Consider the following 21,345-nt stretch of genomic DNA (forward strand, 5'->3'; position numbering starts at 1 on the left):
TTTGTCGAGCCACTTCGTCGGGTCTTACGCAAATGTATTTTGAACACTTGAGTCATACGATACATTTAATATCAAATATCCATTTATATTTTGTTTTTATGATTCATTTTTAGTAACTTTTAAACATTATTAATGAATATGCGTTTTTATAAATTATTTTATTTTCAATGTTATTAATATAAATCCTATACCATATATTGGAGTTTAACAAAACAAATGTCGTGGCCCATTAGCTCAGTTGGTTAGAGCGTCGTGCTAATAACGCGAAGGTCGCAGGTTCGAAACCTGCATGGGCCAAATTTTGTATTTTACTTTTGTTCAACTTCATTTACGTTATAAACCCTGAATTGTTGTTACATTTAGAATCTCAGCCCTCTACAAAAACAACATTTATCTATATTAAATACCCTTAACTCCGTAAGTGTGAGAAGTTATCAAAAAATCCCCCATGTCCGCAATTATGTATATTAAAAAGTAAAATTTTGGAGAAAGACATGAAATGTTCTTGAAAAAAGGGCAACAACTTGCAAAGAGACCAAAACTGAACATGTTATCTACTTATCTATGCAGCTTGTGTTATTACATTAACACAATAGAACAAAATATTAAAATTCTAAACTTATTTTAATATCAATATCGATAGATAACCCTATAACTCATCTTACGTAAATATGCTGAAATTATTACCCAAGTGATCTCTGAAGATTGAATCATGACAATGGTTGAGTTTTGATTATGGGTGTAGGTTTTCTTCAGTCCATGTAACAGAAAACTCCAATTACAATCGAGTAGAATACCTCATATATATGAGGATTAACAAGCCATAAGCTAACTACAGAAATGTATGGAATGAACACTCAATTATGAGAAAAAGGAGGCCTGTAAAATCATGTAGATATATCACACAAGCAATAAATATAGAGTTTTGAAGAACAATGTCATTAATATTAATCTACTTCAAGATAATTCATGTGAACTAAGAGATTTACAAAGAATAGGGTTCTTTATTACGTCATAAGTCATGATCTTTATTGACCTTAATCATTTTAACAACAATTAATTAATTAACGCATTTTCAATAGACATCATCGAGGCCTATTAGCTCAGCTGGTTAGAGCGTCGTGCTAATAACGCGAAGGTCGCAGGTTCGAGACCTGCATGGGCCAAAATAATAATCCCTTTTTATAATCTTCTTTAACGTAAATACGTAATATACCCTGAAGTGTTGCTTATTTTCAATTCAACATGTGCAAAAAGTCGTTTTTTTTTCAGCAGTTTTAAAATTATAGATGCCGTGGCCCACTAGCTGAGTTGGTTAGAAAAGGTTTTACTGTGTTACTTAAGTTAGAACTTTTTTAATATGTATCTATTTTCATTTTGGAATTTATTGATAACATTCAATTTTGAATTTCCTAATTTTTTTAATAGTTGAGAACATTGAGCTTGTCTTGATTTCATGATCTGGATATTTGATAACAAAACATTGATAATTGTTTTTTTAGTTTGAAACCTTTGTAACTTTAATTTCATAATCCAATTTTAGAATCAAGAATGTCTTTGTATAATTTTTTTGAAACGAAAGAAGATAATGAGAAACATAAGTATATGAAGGTTGATATAAACTCACTACCTATCGATCCGACTACATATCTAAGTATCGATCCGACTACACATCTAAGTATGAAATTTTATCATGTGAATCAAAAAGATGAAACTAGAAGAGTATATTTGCAATGTTGGGTTAATCGGATTTATGAGTGTATGAGTATTTTAGGGAAACCCTTTTTATTTTAAGTATTCGATTTAGATTAAGAAGTTGTTTGCTTGCTTAACAAGTATTATGTATTATTTTAGGTTTCTGCTTTCATTAGTATAAATAAGGACATGTATTCGTTAGTTTAGATACAGATCTATAGCAATAAAATGCTTTGTCACAATTTTTTTTGTTCTTCCTTTGTTTCATGTACGTAGTTTCTCTTGGGTATCAAGGTATTACTAGTTTAATACCTTACACTTGGTATCAGAGCCTAGGGCTCGTGAAGACGTAGGGCAATCGGTTTGAGAGTCGGTTTCAAAAAAAAAAAGTGTAGCCCTTTGCCGCGGGGCAGACGCAGCGGAAATCGGGTTCAGTTTAAGGGGCGTGGATTGTTTTTGAGCGCGAGTTGAAGCATCTCAACAACAGCCCTGATTTTTCTTGATCGGGTTTGTTCTAAGGTAGAGAGAGACTAACTGGAGGGGCGGAATAAAGGGACGAGAAGACGTCAAAGCGAGTAGCTTTGATTCGGTTTGTTTTGCGGGTGACGGAAAACGGTAAAAGTGATCGTGACCTTGTCTTGTTCGGTGGAAAAGTGTTTTCGGTACAAGCTTGATTAAAGAGGTCGGGGTTGTCAAAAGAAGAATAGGATGTTGTTGGTTAAAGAAGAAGGTTTGATGACGTATCAAGTTTCGATTTTGACTCCAACAAATTATCTGGTGTTTTCAATCAAAGCCAAGTTGATTATTGATGCATACGACATATGAGAGATGGTTGAATTGAAGGTGTTCGGTGGAAGAAAATCTCGGAATATGATTGATCGGAAAAGGTATGGTTGTCAAGACATGAGGGGAATGGACAAACAACACGGTGTGAATACTATAGTGGTGGAAGTTCAAATCGGATGGCTTTGGATGTGGCCGGGGAGAGGTCGTGAATCCGGGAAAAGTCTAGATGGTAATGAACGTATCCAACGAGATGCCATGTTACATGTTACGTGTGTTGTGAACAATCAAAAGGGTATGGAGGACTTTGGACTTGACCGGGATGGAGGTCGGCTGTCCGGGAAAAGTTGAGAAGGTTCGGGAAGATGGTGATTCAACAATGTTGTGAACGAGAGGTATGACCAATCCGATTAAGGGGGTGATTGTAACACCGTAAAAATTTGAACAATTTTTCACTTTTGTAACCCATAAAATATCATTTGAAATCATAAATAAAACATTGTATCAACATTGTATTAGTACAAAACTCAAGATCAAAGTATATATAAAAACTTCGATGTGCGTATGTACGAATCATGCCGGCGCCTTCCCGCGATCATCACTGGTACCGGAAACACATAACACATAATACTATAAGCATAAATGCTTAGTGAGTTCCCCAAAATACCACTCTAACACATAATAGCCACTCGAGGCTGTAACTTTGTTGACCCTTAGGTCTATGTGTCTCAGTAGGGCCCTCCAGCCCCAACTCTCTATGGGCCCTCTGGCCTTAACTCTATGGACCCGAAAGTCCTAACTCTGTGGACCCGAAGGTCCTAACTCTGTAACTTTGAATCATACATAGCACATATCACAATAAATCATAGCACATAAATAACATGCAAGTACACTGGCATATAACTCTAAAATACTCTATCACATAACTCTGTTACCACACTAGGTAAAGTATAGTGAGAAGACTCACCTCGGGTATCTCGGTAATCTCTGACTCGGTAACGCTGGTCTAACCTCCACCCAATCAAAATAAATACCCTAATTATTATAACTCTCAAAGGCTAGACTATGTCTTCTTATGACACTCTCAGAAGGGTAAAAGACCATTTTACCCCTCTCATATCTCAAAGGCCCCACAATAGACCATACCCTAAAAGTTAACTTTCCGGGTTACGCTGCGCGTACCAAATGTGTACGCTGGGTGTACCCGGCTGCCTCTCAGGATCGGGGGACGCTACCCAGTACGCACGGCGTACTGGGATTACGCCCGTCGTACTCCCAGCTTCAGCACCTTAACTCTTTTAGGTCTTAAACGGTTAAGACCCACGTCCAACTTTTAGATCTGACCATTTCTAAGTCTCTTAAACCATAAAGTCGATGACTTTAAGCCTTTGCATGGCTTAATAAGTCACTAGCACCCAAAACATTTCATTCTCTAACCCTAGAAAGCATAGAACTCAAGCATGACCTCCTATCAACGACCAAGATGGGAACTTTATGGATCTAGACCTCAAATACCACTGAAAAGGGACAGATCTCTGACCATGGAGCACCTTACACTCATAAAGTCTCCACCTTTAGGGTTTTTAACCCTAGAAATGGCACATGCAACATCAAACCAAAATAAAGAGGAAAGTTTTAAACTTTATACCTCTAAATGCAGCTCCTTTCTCTGAAGATCTCAGATCCAAACTTGCACTTCAATCTTTTAGTCTCCACAAGCTCCTTTCTTCCTTCTTCACTAACACACCAAGGCACTATTAGCTCCAAGAACACACACACTCATAAAGGACGATGGAAGGCTCTCTCTTAGGGTTTTACTCACTGATATGGAGGCTGAGAAATGAGCCTTAGCATCCTTTAAATAGTGCACAACACAAAATTAAGGTTTTGCACCTGGATCGGGTATGCCCGGCGTAACTCTTGGTACGCCCAACGTACCTTGGCGATAACGCGTTCTTTTTAAGCGCTTAAGTACGCGCAACGTACCCCTATGGTACGCCCAGCGTACTTGCTTGCTAAACAAAATTTCATCCAAGGCTAAAAATGGCCAAACAAAAAGAGCAAGGATGAAAGAAGAATAACTTAATCTCGGGGTGTTACAATTATCCCTCACTCGAACCAGACTTCACCCCCGAAGTCTCATTCCTCGAACAACTCTGGATGTTGCCCCCGCATCTCTGACTCTGACTCCCAAGTCATCTCGGACCCCTTCCGATGCTGCCCTTGAACCAAAACCAGAGGCACTTCCTTGCTCCTCAAAACCTTGATCTTCCGATCCCTGATCGCCACCGGTCTCTCAGCATAATTCAGGCTCGCATCCACCTGAACATCCTCCAAGGGCACCACTTCCGACTCATCTGCTATACATTTTCACAACTGCGACACGTGGAAACTGTCATGAATCTGACGTAACTCTACAGGTAGCTCCAAGTGATACGCTACCCTTCCCACCCTCGCGATCACTTTAAATGGCCCAATATACCGGGGTCCCAGCTTGCCCCTCTTTCTGAATCGGATCACTCCTTTCCAAGGAGATACCTTCAGAAGCACCAAATCACCGACCTGAAATTCGAACTCGGATCGTCGCCTATCAGCATAACTCTTCTAGCGACTCTGAGCGGTCAACAACCTCTGTCTGACCTGTTGCATCTGCTCAGACGTTTGAAGCACTATCTCCATACTACCCATCACACGCTGCCCCACTTCTCCCCAACAAATGGGGGTCCGAAACCTCCTCCCATACAACAGCTCAAAGGGTGGCATACCAATGCTCGAATGATGGTTGTTATTGTAGGAAAACTCCGCCAAGGGTAAGTACGTGTCCCAACTCCCGCCGAAGTCCAACACACATGCCCGGAGCATATCCTCGAGCGTCTGAATCATCCGCTCACTCTGTCTGTCAGTCTGGGGGTGGTACGCGGTACTGAAATGCAGTCTAGTACCCAATTCCTCATGGAATTTTTTCCAGAATCTAGAGGTGAAACGCACATCTCGGTCTGAGACAATTGAGATCGGTACTCCATGCCGTGATACCACTTCCCTCACATACATCTCTGTCAACCTCTCTGCGGAAGAGCTCTCTCTAATAGCGAGGAAATTAGCGCTCTTCGTCAACCGATCTACAATCACCCAAATTGCATCGATGCCCCTCGCAATCCTTGACAATTTGGTGATAAGGTCCATGGCAATCTGTTCCCACTTCCACTCGGGAATCTGTGACAACCCGAAATTTCCATTTGTACGAACATTAGCTATTCAATAGAAGCTAGTCCAGTTTCAGTGATTTTCAGACTTGTCCGAACAAGTTTGTGTACATTAGGGTTTACGTTTCTGGATATATCAGGAGAGTGGATGCTCCTGTAATTGTGAAACTTGAACATTGTAAGTTTCATAATGTTATAGTTCGACTTCCGGAATAAAAATATTTTCTATCAAAATATTTCAGGACTATAAATAGATTTCTGAATTTAATTAATTCATTATTCACAATTCCAACTAGAGAAAAGCCAATTCTCTTTGACGGATCTTCGGGTTTTCATCCCGGATTGTGAGTCTACTTTCCTAAATGTGTTTTAATACTTGTTATATGCTTTATAACATTGTTTACATGTCCAAAATACAAGATCCGGGAGCTTACGGCCCAAGAACGTTCTTGGGGTGTAAACTCCAAAACGGAGCCTAAAGGCTTCCTAGTCCCGATTCCTTGTTAGACAACTTGTTTAGGGGTTAATGTATAAACATTTGAGACTAGAAACCAACAAAGAAACCCTAGTTATAGGATTTTACGGCCAAGGAACTCTCTTGGGCCGTAAACCCCTTTTTAAGGGTTATAAATGCCCTAAATCACTCCCTAAAGCTTAAGGACTTTTCCCTCTAATGCTTGTGCTTAATTTGGACACCAAAACACTTTAAAATCTTAGGGTTTTAGGAGTTTACGACCAAGGAAAGATCTTGGGCCGTAACCCCTTTTTCAAGTGTTAAAGATGCCCTAAACACTCTTAAAGCCTTAAGACAATTAACCTTGACTACTTGGGACTTGAATGGGGAACAAACTACATCAAAATCATCCCTTAAAGGGAGTTTACGGCCAAGGAACATATCTTGGGCCGTAAACTCCAAGTAATGACACAAAAGTGTGCCTAATGTCCCCTTTAGCCTTAGATAAAAACATAGAAGCTATCCTACATGTGCAAGGGCCTCAAATGAATTAAAACCAACACCCCATAGGAGTTTACGGCCGTAAACTCTAGGGGATATGGTCCTTCGGCCGTAAACTCCCCAAAGGAGCATTCCAAGGCCTTAAACTACTTCAAGGATTATTCCAACAAGGCTAGGCTTATTCTAGGATCAAGATAACACTTCAAAACACCCAAAACCACCAAGTGAGGAGTTCACGGCCGTAAACTCATGGGTTCACGGCCGTAAACTCCAAAGGGTGGGATTTTTTGGGTGGTGAACTCATATACAAGGTCATTGGTGCATTAAACCCCCTTTTGCCTTGTCCCGTATCAACTTAGATGCAACCATTAGGACCTATAACACTTATATAAAGTCTATACATGTTCCTAAGTGTCTTAACTTACTTGGTTAAGTTATTATTTGGCTAATTAGTTATATATATGCTCATTATATGATAACTAGGCTCGAACGTGTGAACAAGTCTCCGTTTGCCACCTAGCACGGTACCCGATACATCAATCCAATCTACTCACCACAAGTGAGTTCATACCCCTTTAATCAACCTTTGAAATGCTTTTAAATGTTTTAAATACTTTATGGGGGGGGGGGGGGGAATACAAGTTAAATACTTATAGTTATTACATCAATCACATGTGATTGCATTAATCACATGTGATTAATAACTAGAAAATCAATGATTTTATCACTGTTCAAACTGTTTATCAAACTGTTTTATTTCAAAATGTTTTACAAACTCTTTTACTTATCAAATGCTTTTATTAAACTTTGTTTTACTTCTTATAAATTGCATGCCCATATATGTATAGATATATAAGTAATGTTTAAAGGGCTTAGGAAGGCCATCCGCCCTATTTCCTTTTCGCGCACTGAGATGTGGTCTGGTGGGATTTCGGGTGACCATCCGAGGGTCGTTTCAATATTAGTTATACGTCATATATACATATATAGACATAAAAGTACTTCCATATTCATATTCACCAGTACATCAATAGCTAGTTACCATCGGGGTAATACAAGACATATACAACTATACTAGAAACGATACATATACAGCTAGACTAGAAACAATACATATACAACTATACTAGAAACAATACATATACAATTATACTAGAAACAATACATATACAATTATACTAGAAACAATACATATACAACTATGCTAGAAACAATACATATACAACTATGCTAGAAACAATACATATACAACTATACTAGAACGAGAAACATTACATATACATGAATACGTTAATTATTGTGATTTAAATTGGAGCATGACTTAAATGTCATGGCTCGAGTTGTAGCCAGAATTCTCTTGGAGGGAGAGCGTGAGTTTGCGTATAGATCTATACTGGATTGACAATCCTACACCTTGCTGCTAGCTACAGCCGGACCTGCAGGTCTGCGGGTGCCAAACGTCATTCCGTTATTACGACCATTCATTATGTCGTTGTTACCAGTCGATAGCATGGTGCAATTTATCACATTATACCTTAATATAAATCCGGTTTAAGGTAGTTAGTACAACAGTAGTTCTTATAATACAAGACTACAATACTACAATGATTTACCCATTACATATTTTAGTGATAACCTCACTTAAACGTTAATGTACAAACTATATTTTGTTAAATGATAGTTACACTTGGGAAATCACACACTTTTACATCAAACGAGCATACAAAACAGTTAAGCCTTGGTAGAAGGCTACTTTAATAGAAAATATAGGTTTTTCTGAGAGATTCAAACTTTTACAAACAATTACAAATCTTTACATACATTTTACAAACTTATACTTGATACATGTTCAAACATTTTTGGATGACAAATACCAACACTAAAATACTTATGAACTCACCAGCTTAATGCTGATAAACTCTTTCAAAATAACTTGTATTCTCAGGTCGTCAGTAGACAGGTACCGATGCCAGCTTTTGAGAAGATGGAGCGCATTCAAGACTCATCTTATTATTTTGATATACATTATTTTTGGTGTCTATACTGTACAGAACACGCTTGTATTAAAATTATATATTTAATGCAATGGATGATGTTGTTTGCGTATTTACATTTACTGTGTTGTGATACTTTACATGACGTCCTCCACCCCAGAACGTTTCCGCCGTTCTTGGTTTTGGGGTGTGACAGAATCTCCAACAGCTGCAACTTTTCGTGCGGTCTCTGATGTTCGGCCTTAACCCTACGACATGTTAGACACCTCTCCACGAACCATGCAATGTCCCTCTTCATACAGGGCCGCCAATACTCCCTTTTCAGGTCCAAATACATCTTAGTGGCACCGGAATGGATCGAGAACTTCGATCGATGAATCTCTTCCATCAAAATGGTACGCGTTCCGCCCACATGCGGTACCCAGATCCGACCCTGAAACATCATAAGCCCCCGACCATCGGTGACGAACTCTGATACTTTCCCGACAACCCACTCTCTCTTCTGGTTTTCTGGCCTAACGGCCTCGGTCTGAGCTCCTCGAATGGTGTCCAACACCGGAGTCATCACCGTCAACCTCATACAAATGCACGCATCGGAACACTCTCCACCCTACGACTCAAGGCATCGGCCACCACGTTGGCTTTTCCTAGGTGGTACAGGATCTCGTAATCATAATCCTTTACCACATCCAGCCATCTCCTCTGTCGCATATTCAGGTTGTGTTGATCCATCAAGTACTTCAGGCTCTTGTGATCCATGTATATGGTACACCGGACCCCATATAAATAGTGACGCCAGATCTTGAGGGCGAACACTACTGCCCCCAACTCTAAATCATGGGTAGGATATCTCGCCTCATGAGGCTTCAGCTGTCTCGATGCATACGCTATCACATGACCCCTCTGCATAAGTACTGCTCCCAACCCTAATATCGACGTGTCACAATATACCACAAAATCGTCCATTCCCTCTGGAAGGGCTAACACCGAGGCTTCGCATAATCTCTGGCGAAGTGCCTCGAAGGAGGCCTGCTGCTCTGGACCCCAAGCAAAAACTACACCCTTCCAGGTCAACTTAGTGAGTGGCACAACGATCTTGGAGAAATCCCTGATGAATCTACAATAATAGCCTGCCAGACCTAGAAAACTCCTTATATCCGTGGGTGACATCGGCACCTCCCAACTCATCACTGCCTCAATTTTGGCCGGGTCGACCAATATCCCTTTCTGGTTAACGAGATGTCCGAGGAACTGGACCTCTCATAACCAGAAATCACACTTGGAGAACTTGGCATAAAGCCTCTCCAATCTCAAAACCCCTAGGATCTCCCTCAGATGCTCCTCATGCTGCTCTCTAGATCTCGAATACACCAAAATTTTGTCGATGAGTACGATCACCGAGCGATCCAACATCGATCTGCACACCCTGTTCATGAGGTCCATGAACACCGTTGGTGCGTTGGTGAGCCCGAAAGGCATCACCACGAACTCGTAATGCCCGTAACGAGTCCTAAATGCTGTCTTCTGAATATCCTCATCTCGCACCCTCACCTAATGATATCCAGACCTCAATTCGATCTTGGAAAACCAAGATGCTCCTTGCAACTGATCGAACAAATCGTCAATCCTCGACAACGGGTAACGGTTCTTGACCGTCAATTTGTTCAACTCCTGGTAGTCAATGCACATCCAGTTTGAACCATCCTTTTTCTTGACAAAAAGGATAGGAGCTCCCCACGGTGAACTACTTGGCCGAATAAATCCCTTTCCTAGCAGCTCCTGCAGCTGCGAGGATAACTCCTGCATCTCTGGAGGTGCAAGGCGATAGGGCGCCTTGGCGATAGGCGCGGCCCCTGGAACCAAATCGATACTGAACTCCACCTGTCTCACAGGAGGTACACCCGGGAACTCCTCCGTAAATACATCCAGGAACTCACGCACTATTGGAACCTCTCCCACAGACCTCGGTCTCTCTGACTCAACCCTCGCATCCATAACATATGCTATTAATCCCTTACATCCCTGCTGAAGGCTCTGCCTCGCCCTGGCGGCTGAGCAAAATGCTGAACCGGAACGTGTAACCTCGCCGTACACCGTAAGAACTCCCCCACTAGGGTCTCGCATGGTCACCAGATGTCGCTCGCAGTCGATGATCGCTCCAAATCTGCTCAACCAGTCCATGTTCACGATGACACAGACATCCCCCATCGCAATAGGGACCAAATCTATCGGAAACTCAACCTCGGAAATCTCGAGTACACAACCACGAATCACCTCGGTGGCATACACCGCTCTCTCATCCGCTATGGAAACTCTCAGAGGTCGACTCATCGCCTCTCTACTAATACTGATGTGTCGGCTCAAGGCCAACGATAAAAAATATCTACTCGCACCCGAGTCAAATAACACTAGAGCAGGTACAGAATTCACAAGGAAGGTACCTACGCATAACATAATATAAGCACAATCATCACAGAATATAAAAGAATACATGAAAGAGTACATACCGGCCACGACATCGGGTGCTGCGCGGACCTCCTCCACAGTCAACTGGAAGGATCTCCCACGTGCATTCGGTGCCTCAACCTTCGCAGGCTGAACATTCGCAGCTCTCATCGCAGCAGGGGCTGATCCCGGAAATGCTCCCTGCGCTGACCCCCGTAACTGTGGACACTCTGCCTTCCGGTGTCCAATCTGGTTGCAATGAAAACAAACTGAAAAACCCTTGGGGCAATCCTTGGCCATGTGCCCCTCCTTGCCACACTTGTAGCAAGACCCTGCTCTGCATATCCCATCGTGACTCTTGCCGCACTTGCCACAAGTGCAGGCCTTCTGGTTCCCAGATCTCAAATCAGCGGGTTTGGCCCGCTTGGCTGCCGGCTGAGACTAAGCCGGCCGCTGATCCCTTCCCTGAGACTCAGCCTCCTCCCTGGCTTGGGTCACCAACTATATCTCCATCTTCCGGGCATTTTCCTGAAGCTCGAAAAATGTCCGGTATGTCGAGTTCGCCACGAACTCACGTATATCCCTCCTCATAATGCTCAAATATCGGCTCATACGTGCATACTCGGAGGACACGTGCTCTGGGCAGAACATCGCCAGCTCATGGAACTTCCTCGTAATCACTGTGATAGAATCAGTACCCTGCGTGAGGGTCAGAAACTCCTAGGCCAAACGCTCCCTCTCCACCTGGGGAACGTACTCATCTCGAAACATAGCGGTGAACCTCTCCCAGGTCACCGCAGCAAGCTCGGCAGACATAAAATGCGCAGTCACAAACTTCCACCAGTCCTTCGCTCCCAAGCGAAGCTGGTTCAGTGTGAACCGGACTCTCAAATGCTCTGGAGATGAGCAAGTAAAGAAACACCCCTCTATGTCTGAAATCCATCTCATCGCCGCGATCGGGTCCTGGGTCCCATCAAACTCTGGTGGTTTTTGATAGGTTTTGGTCATAAGACATCCTATGTGCTCATACAAACCCTAATGCTTTGATCTAGGTTTCTCTATTGTACATGCTTTGAATCCAAGACTATAAACCCTAATTCTAGCATTCAAACAATCATATTAACATGAGAATAGGTTTATAATGTTACCTTGATTGTTATGTAGCAATAACAATCCCAAATCTCCTTGTATTGACTTTGGAAGGCTTAGAGTCACAAGTGTCACTCCTCTAATGGCTTACAAACACCAAGAGCAAATGGAGAAGGTATAAAGAGAGAGGAGAGAGGTTAGAATTCATCCTTAGGACTTCTTGGGAAGGGATACACGAATTCATGAGCCTTAGGGCCTTTATATAGGTGTAGAGATAGGGTTTCAGTCATTATCCTTATCGAGTTGCTTATCCATAAAGCAACCCATAAGATAATCCTTGAATCCTTAGTCGAATTCTAATGCATTATCTCCTTAAATTCGTTCACCCTATATATAAGATAATCCTTACCTTATTTTGTAACTATCACATAATTACAAATCAGCCCCTCTAGTTTAATTAATTACACTTGATCACAAAATTAATTCCTAATTAATTATTGATCAATATTAATTAAACAAATATGATTTCTCCTTTAATATATTATTCTTATAACATATTAATAGATCATATTATCCTCTCTCTCTATATATTTCTCCAATCAAGTTGCTTTGGTGAAGGCAACCCAAAAGGACCATGCACCATCGGGTCAAGTGCATACCAAAATAGTTATGGACTTAGACACTAATCCAACAGTTTTGTGTTGCTGAACTCTCGGAACAACAACACATCACCACCCTGCGGCCTAGTCGCAGCTATAGCCGCAGTGGCCGCAGCAACAACAGCCTCAAAAAGAGCAGTGTATCCAGGGCTGGTCCAAACATATATGGGGCCCAGGGCGAAAAGAAAAAAAAGGACCCCTCAAATACAAATATAATAAAGATTCAGAAAAATATCATTACTCTTCAATATAGACGTTTTCAATTAGAAATAAAATGCAAACTAAATTGTTTATATTTTGAGCTAAATTGAGTTTCAACCAACTTTAGGCCCTAAAAATCATTTAGATAATAATTTATATATATATATATATATATATATATATATATATATATATATATATATATATAACTACATAGCCCATAAATTTTGGGCCCCTGGAGTCGTGGGCCCTGGGCGGTCGCCCAAGTTGCCCACCGTCTGGACCGGCCCTGAGCGTATCTCTCATCAAATGTCTCCATCAGAGTGGTCTTGATAGACCCGAACATCTCTAGTATCTTGATATGTGCATAATTAGTTAATTATTTAGTATATATTCTTAGTTATTTTTGATTAATTATGTGAATAATGTGGACAAAAGGTACTTAAAATGTTGTGAATTTTGTTTTCAGTCCAAAAGATATGCTTGGAAGTAAAAAGGAGAAAAGGGAAGCAATTGAAGATCAAAGAGTGAAAGAAGGTGATATACTCGGCGAGTAGATCGACCCTACTCGGCGAGTACACTAGGATGTTTCAGAAGATAAATACGACTGCTGATTCAAGACGGATAAGTATGGACCTACTCGGCAAGTTGGTTCTGCTACTCGCCGAGTACACCCTGTTTTGGGATATCTATAAAATACGAATCCTTATCTCATGGGATCACACTCCTAGTGATTTTTGAAGGTTTAGCTGCGACTAAGAGCCCCAGGAGACGCTAAGGAACCCTAAGCTTCAATATTTGGAAGAATTCAAGCAATTAGGTTAATTCTACCACTTAGACTTAGGAATTGAATATGTTTGCTTTAGTAAACTTTGTTTTTATGTTTGTTTCTACTGCAATTATGAGCTAAATTCGTTTTTGTTTCTATTTGGGGAATTCCAAAGAACTCCTATGGTTTGATTATTGATTTTTGCTTAATTGTCTATTGGTGATTTATTAAATTAAATTTGTTAAAGAACCTTATGTATTAATCACTACTATTTTCTGTTAATTGGAAGGCAATTAGGTTGCATGAACATCACTTAATTGTTAACCGCATATGTCTATGTGAATACTAAACCATATGCTTAGAAGTAATGATTATGAAACTAAGATTAATAAGAAAATAGGAAGATTAATGTGTGAGCTTGTTTGAGAAACCATCAACAAGAGGTTAATTGAATTAATAACTTAATTGACCATTACAAATCTTATTTAATCCAAATAATTAATCTAAGGAATTAATTAGTTTAAACACTTGATCAACGCTTAAATTAGTTAATTGTCTAAGGGTTAGGAGTAATGAACATGAACCTAACTATTATAATTGGTAACCAATAGCAATTAATCTACCTTAAACTTAAATAACCATAGGAGTGAATTGGTTGAACCTAAATGGAAACATCTTTATCAAATTTGGTGAATGGTTGTTGCTTTATTTAATTAGTAAATTTAGTTTGTCTAAGTTTCTAGTCTTGCAAAACTAGAGAAAAACCCTTTACTTTTATTATTTGTTTTAATTAAAATTAGTTATTAGTTTAATTTTCCGTTCCCTGAGTTCGATACCTTACTTATCAATCTATACTACTTAAGGACAGGTTCACTGCCTTTGTGTGCTCAATTTATTAACTAAAAGTAGGGATAAAACTAGTTGGTTTTACACACATCAAGTTTTTGGCGCCGTTGCCGGGGAACGGTTCTAAATAATTAAGCTAATTCCTAATTTTTCCGATCCTTTGTGTGAGTTTACTTGCATAAAGTTCATTTATTGCAATTTAGTAATTAGTAATTAGGTTTTAGTATCTGTTTTAGTTCAGTTTAAAACTTAGAATTTTTTTTTTGAAATACCACTCATACTCGCCGAGTGCAATCGCACCTACTTGGCGAGTAGCAGTTTAGTCAGTAGTAGATTTTCTTTTTTTTTTTTACAATCTTTTTGTTCTTTTTACGCTTTTTATTCTATTGATTTCAGGACTTTCATGACCAAAGGATCAAACACACCACTGGTACCCCCGTTTAAAGACCCCGAATCTGCATTGAAAAGAAACAAAGGGAAGGACGTGGAGAGTTCAAGCACACCAAATAAATCACCATTGTCCAACTTGAAGACTGTTTTTGGGAAAAAGAAGAGCAGTAAATCAGGAGCTTCTAGCGTTTCTTTGATAATTGAGGAGCCAATTCAAGAAGATATTGGGTACGAGACCGAGGAAGAAGAGGAGGCAACGTACGAGCAAGAAACCGATTCGGAGGAAGAGTTAGCGTTCACTATGACTAACATTGATGAAATCCCCATGGGAGAATGGAAGAAGAGGATGCGCGACGACAATGGCCCGGGACTTGTGCAACCCGCAATTCCTGCGACTGCTACCTTCGAGCTAAAAGGTCATATCCTAGCTTCACTCAAGGAAATACCTTTCTATGGGAAAGATCATGAAGATGCCTACAAACATTCGGATGAAGTCAATGATGTTGCTAATTACTTCAATATTCCAAATGTAACCCGCAAAACTCAACTACTTCGTATGCTTCCGGTAACCTTCAAGGGTGCTACTAAAGACTGGCTCAAGTCACTTCCCCCCGGATCAGTCACTACTTGGGCCAAGATGAAGGAAGAATTCGTTGATCACTTTTGCCCACCATCCAAGATAGCCAAACTGAAGAAGGCCATTGCAAACTTTGAACAACAAGCTGGAGAGTCTCTATATGAAGCATGGGAGAGGTACAAAAGTCTGCTAAGAAACTACCCACACCATGATCTAAACAGCCAGCAAGAAGTTTCCATCTTCTATGATGGAGTAAATGTCACAACCCGGCAGTTGCTAGACTCGCAAGGCCCACTTACAAAGAAGCCACCCCCGGTGATTAAAGAATTGATTGAAAAATTCTCTAAACACTCTAGAGAATACCACAACCCTAGGCATGATGTCACAAGGGGAGCCGCGTATGCTGCTACTGAAGACTTATCCGCGGTCATGGCTATGTTAAAAACCATGGATAGGAGAATGGACAAAATGGATCAAACTATCCATGTTATTCGGGTGGGTTGTGAAAACTGCAATGGACCTCACCTCACTAGAGATTGCGATTTGGATGAGAATGGCAACAAGAAGGCGCAAGCATGTTATTCGAGCGGTGACCGATATGATGAGGACTGGCGCAAACAAAAGAAAGAGTGGCTTCCTTACGAAGAGTAAAAGAAGGCTAAGGAGGAGAAGTATAGACAAAAAGGGAGAGGATTTTATCAAAAGGAGGAGCCGGTGCAAGAAAGGAAGCCAAGCTTGGAAGATATGTTTACTAAATTTGTGGCTGCTTCCGAGAAAAGGCATAGTGACCATGATGCTGCTATCCAAGAAACAAGAACCATGCTCAGGAACCAGCAAGCATCCATCCACAACATAGAAACGCAGCTTGGGCAACTTGCTCAACAACTTAACCAAAGGTCACCGGGTGAACTTCCTAGCAAAACCGAAAACAACCCAAGAGGCGCACAAATAAACATTGTCACAACGAGAAGTGGGAAGATCATCACTCCCCTGGCCCCCATTCGAACTGAAGCAACCAGGGACTCGCAGAAGGAAGGAACGGAAGAACAAGCAGAAAACAAAGAATCACAATCTGAGAGTTCTACTCACCGAGTAGGGCCGACGGACTCGGCGAGTACCCCATCAAAAACGAATGAACAGCCTCCCTTAAAGCCTTACCAGCCTCCAATGCCATACCCAGTCCGAGCCAAGAAAGAGAAGCAGGAAGAGGAATATCATAAGTTTCTAGACCACATTAAAACTCTTCAAATTAACATTCCTTTCATTGAAGTCGTCATGCAAATGCCCAAGTATGCAAAGTTCCTTAAGGAACTCCTCACCAATAGAAGAAAGATGGAGGAAGTGCAGAAGGTAGTGCTTAATGAGAACTGCTCCGCCGCAATGCTAAACAAGCTACCAAAGAAGAAGGGTGATCCGGGGAGCTTAACTTTACCTTGCCAATTTGGCAACTTGGATGCAATTCATGCCTTAGCTGATTCTGGAGCAAGTGTGAACCTTATGCCCTACTCGTTCTTTAAGAAGCTAGACCTCCCGGAGCCAAGGCCAATTCGCATGGCAATTCATTTGGCAAACAAGACTATCACCTTCCCAAGAGGCATATGTGAAGATTTGCTAGTGAAAGTGGACAAATTTGTCTTTCCAGCTGATTTCATCATTCTAGACATGGAGGCAGATCCGCAAGTGCCAATTATACTTGGAAGGCCTTTCCTCAACACAACTAGCGCTATCGTAGACATGAGAGATTCTAAGCTCACCTTGCGAGTTGGGGACGATTCAGTAACATTCGGGGTAGACCAAGCCATGAAGTACTCTAGGAGTAGTGACGACACGGCGTTCTCAATCGACATGCTCGACGAACTATTGGAGGAAGACATACCTGAAGATTTCAGCAAGTTTGCAGCTTTAGATGAAGCATTTGATCCAGAAAAGGATTTATTAGAGATTGAAAGACTATTGGAAGAAGCGGAGTATGAAGAAATAATGAAGCAATCTGAGAGCCCTACTCGCCGAGTAGACCCGATCTACTCGCCGCGTACATCTGAAGAAAAGATAGAAGTCGTGAATGCAGCTGCAAACTCGCCGAGTACCACACCTGCACTCGGCGAGTCCGTCACTAAGAACAACCAAACAGAGCTTAAAACGTTACCTGACCATCTGGAGTATGCCTTTCTGGAAGAAGGAAATCAGAAGCCTGTAATCATAGCCTCGGATCTATCCAAGACGGAAAAGGAAGAACTTGTACACGTGTTGAAGAAACGGAAACAAGCCATTGCATGGAGCATCTCCGACATCAAGGGAATAAGCCCATCCTATTGCTCTCACAAAATCAATCTAGAAGAAGGAGCAAGGCCGGTGGTGCAACACCAAAGACGTTTGAACCCGAACATGCAAGAAGTCGTCAAGAAGGAGGTGGTCAAACTCTTAGATGCAGGAATCATCTACTCCATTTCCGATAGTCCATGGGTGAGTCCGGTCCAAGTGGTGCCCAAGAAAGGAGGAATGACGGTCATCACCAACGAAAAGAACGAGTTAATTCCGATGCGAACGGTAACCGGTTGGCGAGTGTGCATCGATTATCGAAAGCTAAACGATGCCACTCGTAAAGACCATTTCCCCCTTCCTTTCATAGATCAAATGTTAGAGAGACTATCGGGCCATAGCTATTACTGCTTTCTAGATGGGTTTTCAGGGTATTTTCAAATACCCATAGACCCAATGGACCAAGAAAAGACCACATTCACATGCCCAAGTGGGACTTTCGCCTATAGACGCATGCCTTTTGGACTATGCAATGCACCTGCGACATTTCAAAGGTGTATGACCGTCATATTCCATGATATGGTGGAAAAATTCATGGAGGTCTTTATGGATGACTTTTCTGTATTCGGATCTTCTTTCCATGAATGTCTCACAAATCTTGACTCAATGCTTGCTAGGTGTGAGAAAACCGACTTGGTCCTAAATTGGGAAAAATGTCACTTCATGGTCAAGGAGGGTATAGTTTTGGGACACAAAGTCTCTAAAAAGGGAATTGAGGTGGATCGGGCAAAGATAGACACCATTGCCAAATTACCCCCACCAACTAATGTGAAGGGCATTAGGAGTTTTTTGGGACACGCAGGTTTTTACCGGCGTTTTATAAAGGATTTTTCCAAAATCACGAAACCTCTAACACAATTATTACTTAAAGATGCACCCTTTAATTTTACTAAAGAGTGTTTAGAGGCATTTGAATTTCTAAAGGAAAAATTAACTAATGCCCCGATAATTATTGCACCTAATTAGAACTTACCCTTTGAGATCATGTGTGATGCTAGTGACTATGCATTAGGAGCGGTCCTTGGTCAAAGGGTTGATAAGCACTTTCAACCCATCTATTATGCTAGTAAGACCTTAAACCCCGCCCAAGAGAATTACACTACTACTGAAAAAGAATTGTTAGCTGTGGTTTATGCTTTTGACAAATTTCACCCTTACTTGGTTTTATCTAAAACCACTGTTTTTACTGACCACTTGGCTATCAAGTATTTGTTTTCCCAACAGGATGCTAAGCCAAGACTGATACGATGGGTGCTGCTTCTTCAAGAATTCGATATAGAGATACGAGACAAGAAAGGAATGGAGAATGTAGCGGATGATCATTTATCTAGGCTCGAGAACCCGTAATTGCAAGAAGATAAGGATGGAGATGACTTTCCGGATGAATACATTATGGTGTCCGTGGGAGAGGAGCCATGGTTCGCAGACATAGCTAACTATTTAGCTACAAATTATGTCCCGAAGGATTATAGTAGTCAACAAAAGAAGAAATTCTTTGCGGAGATCAAATATTACTTTAGGGATGATCCATACCTCTTCCGAAGCTGTGCGGATGGAATTATAAGAAGATGTGTGTTCGGGAAGGAAAGTCGAAGAATATTAGAACATTGCCATAGCGGGCCCACGGGAGGACATCATGGAGCACACTATACTGCAAAGAAGATCTTTGACATTGGGTTCTATTGGCCTACAATCTTTAAAGATGCAGCCCAATATGTCAAAGAATGTGATGCTTGTCAAAGGGTGGGAAACATTTCATCTCGAAATGAAATGCCACAACATAGCATCCAAGTGTGCGAGGTGTTCGACGTATGGGGCATTGACTTCATGGGACCTTTTCCCACATCCAAAGGAAACAAGTACATACTAGTGGCGGTCGATTATGTCTCAAAATGGGCGGAGGCGCAGGCTTTACCTACAAATGACGGACGGGTAGTGGTACGATTCTTGAAGAAACTATTCTCACGGTTTGGTGTTCCGAAGGCCCTAATCAGTGACCGAGGCACACATTTTGCCAATGATCAATTGGAAAAGGTGCTCAAGAAATATGGGGTTACCCATAAGTTCTCCACGTCATACCATCCACAAACTAGTGGACAAACTGAAGTGACCAATCGAGCCTTGAAGCGTATTTTAGAGAAGTCGGTGGGAAGCAACCACAAGGAATGGTCGGATAAATTGGATGACGCGCTATGGGCATTTCGTACAGCTTTCAAAACACCTATTGGTACTACACCATATAGGTTAGTTTATGGAAAGCAATGCCATTTACCGGTCGAGATCAAGCATAAGGCATATTAGGCTTTAAAAAGGTGCAACTTCGATATAGAAGAATTGAAGACCAACCGTTTGATGCAAATGAATGCCCTTGAAGAACTCAGAAATGATGCCTATTCTAGTTCGTGGCTCTATAAAGAAAAGACCAAGAGATGGCATGATAAAAGAATCAAGAGTAAAGACATTCATGAAGGCCAAAAAGTATTGCTTTTCAATTCCCGATTAAAACTTTTCTCGGGCAAACTCAAATCAAGGTGGGATGGTCCCTTTTTGGTCAAGACGGTGTTTCCACATGAGGCTATAGAGTTGATATCAAGAGACGGCACACCATTCAAAGTCAATGGTCATAGAGTAAAGAAATATGAAGAAGGTGTCCCCCAGAATGAAGGATTGGAGGAGTTGCTACTGTGCGGGATTGCAAATACGTAGATGGGGCGGAGTCCAGCTAATGACTCCATCAAAAGAAGCGCTTCTCGGGAGGCAACCCGAGTTTCAAGTTTGCATTTTCTTTCCTTTTCTTTATTTTTCGTTTTGTTTTTTTCATTCTTCTTCGTTTATTCTATGTCTCTAAATGCTTGAGGACAAGCTATGCTTTGAGTGTGGGGTGGATGGGCTAAACAAATGAATTGATACATTAAATTTTGCCAAAAATACAATTTTTTTCAACCTGTGACATCTACTCGGCGAGTATATCGATTATACTCGGCGAGTAAGTACCCGACTGCAGCCAAAAGTTGATAATACGCGCGTCTACTCGGCGAGTAGACCCATTCTACTCGGCGAGTAGCCGGTTCAAAACCAGTAAAATAAAGCCTGTAAAAAAATGTTATTATTCACCATTTCATCCAAACACTCGTCGAGCACTTCCTCTCAGCCGCCTCTCTAAGCACTTTTCAAGATCTCTCCAAATTTCTACTTGTTTCTCTTCATTCAAGCAACAAGGTAACATCTTTACCCTTTAATTTCATGAAAGGTTCAATTTTTATCACAAATCTGCCCAGATTTGATGTGATTTCAGATTTGGGGAGTTTTTCCCAAATTCTAGGGTTTTGATTTATTCATAAATTAGATGTTGTTAGGAGTAATTTCTTCAAGATCTATGGTTAGATAAGTAATTACAACAAAACCCTATGAACAATTTGG

General features: G+C 41.1%; 3 non-coding genes across 3 annotated transcripts; 2 read left to right on the top strand and 1 right to left on the bottom strand.

Annotated features, from left to right (window-relative positions):
• The first annotated feature begins 223 nt into the window (after positions 1-223).
• Positions 224-297, top strand: TRNAI-AAU (transfer RNA isoleucine (anticodon AAU)). Its single transcript has one exon. It is a non-coding gene; the product is annotated as a tRNA-Ile (tRNA).
• A 795-nt stretch (positions 298-1,092) lies between these two features.
• TRNAI-AAU (transfer RNA isoleucine (anticodon AAU)) lies at positions 1,093-1,166 on the top strand. Its single transcript has one exon. It is a non-coding gene; the product is annotated as a tRNA-Ile (tRNA).
• A 14,548-nt stretch (positions 1,167-15,714) lies between these two features.
• LOC145044542 (small nucleolar RNA R71) lies at positions 15,715-15,821 on the bottom strand. Its single transcript, XR_013681492.1, has one exon. It is a non-coding gene; the product is annotated as a small nucleolar RNA R71 (small nucleolar RNA).
• Between the last annotated feature and the right edge of the window lie 5,524 nt (positions 15,822-21,345).

Source organism: Lactuca saligna, chromosome 4 (genome assembly GCF_052625555.1).
Source record: "Lactuca saligna cultivar CGN05327 chromosome 4, ASM5262555v1, whole genome shotgun sequence".
Classification (NCBI taxonomy): Eukaryota; Viridiplantae; Streptophyta; class Magnoliopsida; order Asterales; family Asteraceae; genus Lactuca; species Lactuca saligna.